The following is an 11,164-nucleotide window of genomic DNA, read 5'->3' on the forward strand; positions in this document are numbered from 1 at the left end:
TGCCTCTGGTGGGTGACGCTGGGAAAAGTGCAGAGGTCGAAGGAGACTCCAAGACACTGTGGTCACAGACAGGCGGGCACTATAGTAACCTGGTGGGATCACCCGAGAGCACAGCCCGTGTCGGGAACGCTCGCTGCAGGCAAAGGTGGTAGGTGGTGGAGCCGTGTGAAGGCGCTGAAGAGGCATAGCCGGTGATGAAGCCGAGATGGTGCAATGCATCGAAGCGGAGCCAAGACGACGGAGTACTGAAGTGCAAGTGCCGCGGCGGGGCATCCGACAGCGCACAGGGTGCCGACCAGGCTTCCGACAAGGAGTAGTGGGCTGGTCGTGCTCGTTTGGACGTCGCCGTCGATAGAACACCGGCGCTAGCGTTTCCTTCCGGCTGGCGTGCCGGCAGGGATGGTCGAGTCGATGGACGCAAGAACGCCGTGCCTGAATAACGGCGCCGCGTGCACTACGCGTAGGCATGCGCACGATAAGTGGTTGGCAATTGCGTCGGGCAGACCTAGTAGGCGCTTGCGCCGTCTTGAAGACCATGGCTGCAACGCATGGCTGTATAGCAGGACGCCTGAAAAGAGGACGTTCTATTTTACGGCGAAGGCGATGATTCCTTCTGTGCACTGTCACGGGTGGTAGACAGGCAGTAGGGTTGGGCGTCGTCGCTCGTGTCACCAACGAGCCTGCGTCGGACACACGTCTGGTAGTTGCCGTCCAGCGTCAAAGGCTCCGGGGTATGTTTGTGGAGCCCAGAAGTCGTGGCCTGGGGGTTGGATGGCGTGCTCGTCGCGGCAGCCTGGTGGTTGTCCGCCTGCGTGGGTGGTACAAAACGTGCGGTCTGTCCGGCTGTTGACCAAGCTGCACGTAGTCCTCGGTCATTATAGCAGCACCCCGGAAGTTCGGTCGTATCATGTCATGGGCAGGAACTTCAGCTGCGGGACACGTTGAGGTAGGTGATAGTGGCTGCTTGCAAGACGTACGGCACGTTAAGGCTGGTTGAGTGTCACCTTCGGACACCGTCGACGGCGGTGCCTCTGCGATCGGGGGGCGAATAGCGGGCACGACAATGTCCGTAGTTGCGGCAGGCTCCAAGGCGTGCGGCGAGGTTGCCGTCGTGAAGGCTGACCTGCCTGGGTTGTCTGGGGTGGAGGAAGACGTGCAGGTGGCAGGCACGAGTTACGGACCTGCGTTCGCGGGCTCCAAGGGGACGCATCTCCCGGTGCTCAGACCACTCGAAGTGGGAGCGTCTTCTACCTGGTCGAGGTAGAGGGAAGTCGTAGCAGGGGTAGCGAGGTCGCAGTCAATGGATGGTTGCGGTCTGGTTGGTAGCGCGCGCTGCGACGCAGTGGCGACAAGTCGCAGGACCCTGGAAGCGGGCGGTACGTGAGGGCGTAGCAGGCGAGCAGAGCAGTACAGAGGGCGTCCTATAGCGGCGGGCTTGTGGTCAATTTCGGAGCAAGATGGCGACACTCGAGCGGCAGCGTGTCCAGCAAAATGGCGTGCGTAAGCGGCAGGTCCACGACGCCAATCAATGCGAGAACAGCGTCGAACCGCACGAGCCATGCATGGGGTAAGGTGGTGTGGAACGGCGGGACTGGCTGGCAGAGTTGCGGAAGCATGATAGCTGGTAGCTCGTCGAAGGGCGTGTCCTTCAGGTCACCGTAGCAGTGACGGTACAGAGAGGCGTGAGACGACGACGTCGAAGGCGGCCGACGGGGCCGTACCAAACTCTCCACTTTATTCATCGGGGCTGAAGTGGAGCAATGGTGGCTGCCAGCTCGCTTGTTTGTTTGTTTGTAGCCTCTAATCTATGGCTCATACCCACTCTAGGGGATTGGCCAAGAGAACATGTAGTCTCATATGGACGATAACTTCACTATTGCTCACCACAAAAAAAGGAAAAAGGAAGTTGTAGAATGAAGAGTGTATATGAAAAGAACCCAAGATTTTGAGAGTGAGACAACAAAAATCAACAAGAAAATAGACACTAAAAATCCTTTTTTGATTTTAGGAGCCGACCAGAGAGCTAGTTTTGCGAAACTCGATTAATTTGGTATGTCGCGGAATTATCCACATTTCGAAAATTACTTTTCGAGCGTCCGTCAAGACTTTGCTTTGCTTTGCTTTCCTAGATACATGGCACGTAGTCACTTAGGGGGATTGGCCAAGAATGCAACGTAGAGACTTAAATGTTATTTTAGGTACGCTATAAAATTCAAAACCAAAAATAGAGAAATGAAATGGTAATATTACGTAAAAGATTGAATTTAACTACAAGTAATTTGCTTTTCAGCCTGCATTCCAGACTGCCGTAATAACCTGAAGGAAATAATTCTGAAAACGCAGGTTTAAACTTAACGAAATGGCGAATAATTTTAAATACGAGAATAAAATGATACTCGTTGAGTAGTTTTAATGAAATTGCACACGGCATACTTCCTTGTGGCAGTATCCCAAACCTGAGGCACCAAAGCTTAAAACATTTTCCTCCGATAAGTTCAAGCCTATTTTTGTAAAAGGGGTAATTAGATATCAAGTTCTGATACGAGAATATATTGCACATGACAAAAAGTAATGTGCGATATTTTCCAGTTCTCCGCAGAATTAACAGAGTGGTGATATCATCACACCAACCCTGTAGCAATAAAGGTTTAATGGGGGCACACGACATCAAAATCTGGTGATCATCCCTTCTGATTGTCGAGAATGGCTCCACTGTGATTTCCACAGATATTTTAGGTGATTATATTCCGTCCACGTGGCACATGAACACGTCCTCTTCTCTCGCAGCTCGAGCTGTGCAAGAGCTTCGCGGGAGGCGCGGTGCTGTGGCTATGAAATGATGATGATGAATGGCGCTGATAATGATGGTGAATGGCGATGATGAGGACGCCTAAAGAAGTTTGAAAATATTTAGTGCTGATAATCGTTTTCACGTGCTCTTGCTTTAAACACGCTATTTATTACGCAGGCAGCAGCCCAATTCAAAAGTTTCACAAACACAAGCCAATTCCAACTTTATCGATTACATTGTAGTCATCCACAGTTTGAACTTCTTGAATCACATCATAAGTGTGAGTGATTTTAAATGAACAGAATAGAAATGTGAGCCTCGTAACTGACTCTCAGGGGGAGGACACCACAACAGTAGCTCACGAGGGGTGAAGTAAAGGAGAGATTAAAAGGATAGGATTAAAAAGTAAATAAACAGAGAGAGAGAGAGGAAGGAGAGAGCGACAGAAAACGACGTAAGTAAGGGGGAAATAGAAAAGATGGACACGGTCGCAGGAGTCCGAAGACGGGGCCCCACTCGGCGAGAGCTCTTGTCGGCGTCAGCAGATTGCTTAGGGCGAGCCCAGTCGGCCATAGCTGCGCTGTCGTCGGAGATCGCGGGGGCACAACCGGTCGGCATGAAATACAGCGAGCGAGTACCACATCATAAGTCTTATACAATAAAATAAGTATGCACTAAATAGTTCAAGCACGTGCTAGACACCGTATATCGTAATCGCGTAAGGTGCGCCGGCCATAAACTTGTGCGAGAAAGTTCAGCTTTATTTCTTCCGTTCACACCTTAAGTACTTTTTGACCTCTACTCTATACATTAGCCATTTTCAAAATTAAAAGTTTGTCGTCCGTGCCTAAAGTACGGCGTCTACTGAACAGTGGTTTAAGAATCTTCGTCTAAATTTGGCGGAGGTTGCGGGGGTCAGGTTTTTAAGTGAAAACCAGCGAAACTACTGTGAGCTTGCAAGAAAAAATAACGAGCTACTTTATGGGTGGCGAATGCTTCAGTACTAAACTCCATAATCCAGCGTAGCCTTATAGGGCTACGCTGGATTATGCAGCGTAGCCTTATAAGCCTTACCGAAAGCGTAGCCTTACCGAAAGCGTTTTAAGGGCATACCCTTACCGAAAGCATGTGGCAAACGCATATTCTTCCACGGGACGGCTTCATGCTTTCTCATTGTAGAGTAATATGTACTCTAAACCGTCAGCCCATTTTTCTAATCACCCTTCGACGGCCTAGTGCTCTCTCATAGTAGAGTACCAAGTACTATGAATCGTTCACCAGCTTTTTTCTAAACAGTCTTACACTTTGTACCTAAAGGCGCCCGCGGGAAGGCTCTATGCTTTCCCATTGTAGAGTACCAAGTACTCTAAATCGTTAACCGTTGTTCCTATACACACGACGAGGTTAATGAACTCGTTGAAAGTGCGAAGAAAACTCTCCGTCTCAACCATTGCGACATTGCGACAACCTCTGAGGGGGCCGCAATGAATATATGTTGATGTGGCCTCATCAAGTGTGAGGCCCAAAGGACGGCTTTAAGCTCTCCCGTAGTTGAGTACTAAGTACTCGAAATCGTTAAACACGCATGCATCTGTGTGTTCGTAGAATTTTAAGACGAAATAAACTGTTTCTAAACACAACGCCGTGAACATTTCACTCGTTTTCCGTCGGCAGTACACACTCCCACCTCACTTATGGTCAATGCTGTTGCTCTGGTAGGCACAATAATTGTCAACAGAGCCTCATCAAGTCTCAGGCCCACGGGACGGCTTTGAAATCATGGAGAGCTTAGCGCACTCCCGTAGTTAAGTACGTATCGCTCTAAAGCGTCAACCATTTTAGGAGCGAATCCACTCTTAGTACAAACTTGTCCCGCGTCAGGCGTAACCATCAGTATCTTCCGAACAGTATAATAAATGGTGCTGTCTCATAGAAGCACATACAAAGTGCATTTGAGTGAGGATATTTTAGATGACACTGTACCGCTACTCTACGATTAGCTGTTGCCTGGCTGGTGCTCGGGAACAAGTGCCTCTCTGTATCTGGGATCGTCACCGTAAGTGTCGAAGCGTTGATGGAGCATGAACGAAGCGCATCAGCGGGCGCCGAGGGCCATGGCGGCTCGTGCTCGTCGCCAGACAGACGAACAGACTGGCAGACAGATGGACACATGGACGGACGGATGCACAGAAAAACGCACGGACAAAAATAGGAAAAATAAAAATAAAACGAATAGAAAGAAAAATTTAATGTAACGAGATGAATAAAAAATAGAAAAAGAGTGGGATAAACACGAAAGGATAAAAGGAAAGAAGGGGGGAGGAACGCTCTGGGACCGTGGTGCCTACGGGTACTGTGTCCCCTCTGACACAGCACCCGACTACTATTATCACGTAGTCGTGACGCTGACGAAAGCAGTGCATGGTCGGTACTTCCAAGATGAAACTTCATTTGGCCGGACTTGTGGCTGAAAAACGAAAAACCAGATTACAGCAACGCACAGTCGTACTAATAGCGACTAACAGTGTCGGCCATCGAACGATTGACGAGCTTTGAAGCGCGTCGGCATTTATACATGTGCCGTCGACTATTCCAGTGTTATCGCTAGCGCCCACTTGAGTACTAGAAAGTTCTAACGTTTGTGTTGCGCGCGTAATCGCATCGGAATGTTCTACGATTATCTCGATGGATCTAGGTCATTTGGCGCAAGGCACTACAGAGTGCGACGGGACGATAAATAAAGAAAAAATGTGTAACAAAACAATAACAAAACTTTAGGAAGGAATCTGGCACTATACTGTACATTGCAGCTTGCGCTGTTGAATAAAATTATCTAATTATATCAAGACAAGGAAGAAGCACTGCCCACGCGGTTCACGAGAGCTCCTTTGTGGGGTGCGCCACAATAACAAGGATCATCGTCATCATTAAAAATTTCATGTGGCCTTTCAGCGTAGATACTGTAGTGTGGATGTGTGCCACGGTGCCCAGCTTCTCTACTGGCGTGCCTGGGTAACCGGGTGGCAAGGACACGCGCATTTGGATCGTGCGCACGTGGGTTCAGACTCCACCTTGCCAAGACACTTTTTCGGCGAAAATTTGTCTTTCTCTTTCTGTACGCCTGCCATACCCACTCTCTTTGTACTCGTTACGTCACTTCTATTTGGCTTGCACTGCCGGAACTAGTTCTGAAAAGTGTCACAGTGGTGCGAGCGATGCTGTGGGAGCGAAGCGCTGGTTCAGCAAGAGCAGATTGTTACGGTCCGGAAGGCGCCACTGCTCCAAACTCCGTCGCCAAGGTCACCAGCCGTTTGGAAGCGTATGTTGCTCAGCTCGCGACTGCTTCTGGGCAGAGCTGATAGACGAGCGGACGAGACGACAGTGAGTTAAGGCAAGGTTTATGTACAGCATAGAAACAGAGGCGTTACATATTCGACACTGGGGCCGACAGCTTAAGGACTCGAAGAGCGTAGATGTCTTCTCTCGCACGCATACGTCGGCTTTTCTCTGACGTATAGGTCAACTGCTGGCGACGCGCCGCTTGGCTTTCTTTATAGGCACTGGATGTACCATTTGCGTCAACGACGTCCAACCAGAAGCGCCACTAGCCGTGATGTCAGAATCCTCCAATGGGGACCCGCCACTGGGCTGCGTCATAATCACCAAATCCAAAGCTGCTGCGCGCGGTTGCACCCAAGGACAATTGGCGTTGACTCGCATTGCGTAAGACTCGCCAGACTGAAAGGCGCTGATTGCTTCATTGGGCTCGTGGGCTTAGGGAGCTTGCTCTGCATTGCGTAAGACAGACCGGCACCACCGCTTGATTACGTCGTAGAGTTGATCGCGTCAGGCGGGCTCGATCGCTGACCTTGACACAGATTGCCTTTGCTAAGGCATTGACGCTCGGGGTGGACTCCCAGGCGTAACAAGGTGCAGCCACAGCACTACAGCACGGCGGCTAGGGTTACAACAGAGATGCGAAAGAATGCCGGTAGAATTCATGTGTATCGCGGTGTTGTTTACCGAAACACTGCCGCAATGGCTGTCTTTATGTCATATATAATCGCATATGTATCCTTTTTTTAATAAGAGACACACATAAAAATTATTGGCGTGTTGTTATGGTGCCTCAGATACGCGCAATAATTGCTTTTTAATTGACAATTGCACAAATATTAACGCTGAACCTTGAGCAATATTGGTGGGCGCTGCGGATGGGGTCGGCCGCATAGAATATCATTTAGCCAATTTGTTGCTGTTTAAGATGCTGTTAAGGGCGGAACGGACAGCGCCATTCGATAAGACAGATGCTTGGGCTAATTGGCGATTGGGAATCAACATATTTGCACAGGGTAAGACTACGAGTAGTTACAACGTAAGGACAGACAGACAGACAGACAGACGGACGGACGGACAGACAGACAGACAGACAGACAGACAGACAGACAGACAGACAGACAGACAGACAGACAGACAGACAGACAGACAGACAAACAGACAGACAGACACACAGACAGACAGACAGACAGACAGACCAAAATGTTTCCATCGAAGGTCCCCAAGAAAGACTATCGTCGTTAAAAGAGTTTATCAAACAATCGCTCGCCCGCTTATCAGGGCTAGACGCAGAACGACGCGGATTACGTGTGCCTGGTGTGTAAAATCAAGATAGCCGAAACACTTCCGCTAGAACAGGCAGTGCCCTACGTCAAAAAAATGCTACCCCTTCTCCTTTCAAGCAAGCTTACCTGGCAGTAGGAGACACATCATTCCGCAAACATAAAGGCGAAAATTTGTTTTTCTCTCTTTCTGTACGCCTGCCGTACCATCTCTCTTTGTACTTGTTAGGTCACTTCAATTTGGCTTGCACTGCCTGCACTAGTTCTGAAAAGTGCCACGGCGGTGGCAGCGATGCTGTGGGCGAGCAGCACGGGTTCAGCAAGTGAAGCCCCGACACAACAGCGTGGCGGCTACGGCCAAAACAGTGATGCAACTATAGTGCAAGAAGACTTCGTGGTGTGTATCGCGGTGTTGTTTACCAAAACACTGCCGCGATGGCCGTCTTCATGCCATAAAAAGTGGAACGAGTTTGACTCAACTATTTTCGCACGCACGCCCTGAACCCCACGCAGTGTCATCTGCTCCAATCTCGGGGGGACAAAGGGGCGCACGCCATGCTGCCCCTTTTTCCACCTCCTCTTGAGCAAGTGCAGGCCGGCCGAGAACTCGTGCATCACTACGCTTGTGCCGCGACAAAACGAGGAAGCCAGTGCAGAACTTGCGCGCGGCACCAGCAAATCGAGGAGAAAGGTGCTGTACCCGTTGAACTGGCGCCGCCAGTGCAGCCAAATGGACGTGACCTGTTCTCTCACCTATCACAGTTGTTGCATCTCGCGCCGGAAAAATTGGCACGCCTGTTCGGAGAGCGAATCGAAATATGATGGCGATGACGACGAAGAATAAGAGAACGAATCGCGTGTCGGCATCATCATCATCATCATCATCATCATATTATTATTATTATTATTATTAATATTATTATTATTATTATTATTATTATTATTATTATTATTATTATTATTATTATTATGGTACTTTTCTACCTGTGACACATGGTCGATTTCAACTTGATAAACTGTGCTGTTATACTAAATACCATTGATTATACACGCAAATTTCGATTAGCAATTTTGGCGACGCTTTCACTCACATTGCAGATTGCACTGTTGAATAAAATGTTCTAATTAAAACAAGAAGAGAAAGAAGAAGCACTGCACGCACGCGGTGCACAAGAACAGAACGCAAAAGATTAAGAATTTCATTTGGCCTGTCAGCGTGGATGTGTGCCCCAGTGCCAAGAATCTGCTCTGGTCTGCTCTACTCAGCCAGTTGCAGTGGCTCAATCCAGCTTGGCTGTTCAACCCAGACATTCACCGCTGTTCCACCAAAGCCGTCCTCGGGGGCCCACTTGCCTGTGAGCGGGAACGCTGAGGAGCACAGCGAGCTCTTCGGGATCAAAGGCTGACGTGGGATCAAGACCCAGAGACACCACCCCATGGCGAAAAAACGGGTGGAGCCAACCACGGTTCCCCAAAGGTCGGGCGAGCGAAGCGCCAGGCTGCTGCTGAAGACAATGCCGCTGGCCCTTCCAACGAAGCTCCAGCAGGCAAACGTCTACGTGGTCGACCACCCAAGGCCGTTCCGGTGAAGCCGCTAGCTCCGAAGCCCATCGCTGCAGCGGCGGCTGGAAAGTTGCGCAAGGCAACGGAGGCAACGCAGCCCGCGAGTCGGAGCCCTTCCACCAGTGAGGCAGCCGCGACTGAAGATCTGAGAGTGAGCCACAGGAAGCGCTCCAGAAGCTCCTCCCCGTGTAGCACCAACGACGTGGGGACCGAGGCTGAATAACGTCGCAGCGCCAAGAGGAAGGTGAGCCGAGGGAGGTCGAGGCGGTTGCCGTGGCGGACGCGCGCGTAAGGCCCCAAGCTGGGCTCGGCCACGCGGTTGGAAGAAGCCCACGGAAGAGAGGCACAGCAAGAACAACCACCGTTCACGAGCTCGACTGAGCGTGCGCTAGAAGGGTGGCAAGAAGCGTCGCCACGCCCACAGTCGTGCGTCCGAGAACAATGCCGGAAGGCATGTGAAGGCAAGCAGGGCTCCGAGCAGCGCAGGCGACGGTCTGCCAGACTTACAACTGCCTGAAAAGAAAGTAGATGAAAGTCCAAGCGGTTATTAGATTCAAGGCTTAATTTATGACTGATGCCTAGGGTATAGCTAAGCGAAATGAACAATTTGTCTTTCTCTCCTACACGTTTTCAGATAAAGTGGCCTATAAGGGCCAATTATTGCCTAATGTGTGCTGTGATGTTCATTCGCTGCTGAAATTGAACGGAAGATGCGATAAATATTATACTCCACCAGTTTAAATTCATTTGCTCAACCGAAAATCCCACAGTCAAGATTTTTCAATTTATTATTTAGCAGATTCTGCGTATAGGATAAGAATAATAAGACGCAAAAAGATCTGTGACTGTGGTGTAATGTTTTTATTGAGCGAAACATAAAGTAACGCTAAAGATATCTACAAACGTGCCCGCAGGAGAGACATCAATGTTAGATGTAAATGCTTGTTTACATTTGCGTAACGATTCCCACAGAAACGTGGGAATTCCAGAAGCGTTGAGCTGATGCAGCGCTTCTGTACGTGAGCATGGTAGTCGTGGACAGCGTTACCTATATATACTCCGATTTCAGTGGAGGGCTTCAGTGGAGGGACTTCAGTGAAGTATAACTGACGTTTATAAGGCTTGACGACTGTATCAATGGAGTACATGTGTAATGTTCATAAACTCAGATGAGCAGCCATGCAACAAGAATCTATGTTTAACTAGCGTTACGCCCGCATCTGATGGACCTTTTTCCAATGCAGTTCCGCGACCTCGTGTGGCTCTGCGGCAGAATACTTCATTGCCGCGCAGAATGCTCAAGTTCAATTTCTGCTAAGACTATAACTTTCGCTAAATGCAAAACTTTTCTAGGCGTACTGCAAGAGTCTTTAGCGTGCATACGCATATAATATCAGGAAGGTAGTCGTGAATGACAAAAATGGCGAACACTAAAACAGTTCAAGACCCCGTCGGCGAGTTCTGCATAGCTAATATTCGTCTTTTCTGTTTCTTGTTCCCTCTTCCGAACCAATTTGGCTAGCCCTACGCAGGATGTCACACTAACAAGTCCAGAACTGACTAAATTGGAGTCTGTTTCTCTCTCATTCTCGAAATTGTTTCTCTCGCCTTCAGGCTTCTCTCGCTTTCTATCTATTTCTCCCTTTCTCACCCCTTCTTTCTAACTGTTCCTCTATGCCAATTTCTTTTTCTTTCCCTTCTCTCGTTCTCCCATCTTCCTTTTTCTCCTCCGCACTCTGATTTGTTAGCCAACCACGTGGTAATGCTACACAATACAAAAATATATGCCTTGTCTTGGTAGTGTGCCTGGCAACGGAGTCGTGAGGACACTCGCCTTCTAATCGGGGGTACGCGAGTTTAAATCACGCTTTGCTATGATGCTATTCTGGCTAAAATCTCTCTCTTTCTATTTATATTTGGGCTTTTTCCCTCTCTTTTTCTGTACTGGTTCTCTCGCCCATCAGAGTTATTGCATCTTGCGCGGGAAAAATTCTTGGGCGTGTTCTGAGAGTGGACCAGGAAAGGGGTTGACGGTGAAGTAGAGGACTAAGAAGACGCGTATTCCTGCATATCATGATGAAGATAATTTTGTATCTGCGACACATGGGAAACCACGACCATAAAATATTTGCTATAATACTGCATAGCATATAATATATAGATAACACTAATATTTATAAGAAACCTTGGT

Source organism: Rhipicephalus microplus, chromosome 2 (genome assembly GCF_043290135.1).
Source record: "Rhipicephalus microplus isolate Deutch F79 chromosome 2, USDA_Rmic, whole genome shotgun sequence".
Classification (NCBI taxonomy): Eukaryota; Metazoa; Arthropoda; class Arachnida; order Ixodida; family Ixodidae; genus Rhipicephalus; species Rhipicephalus microplus.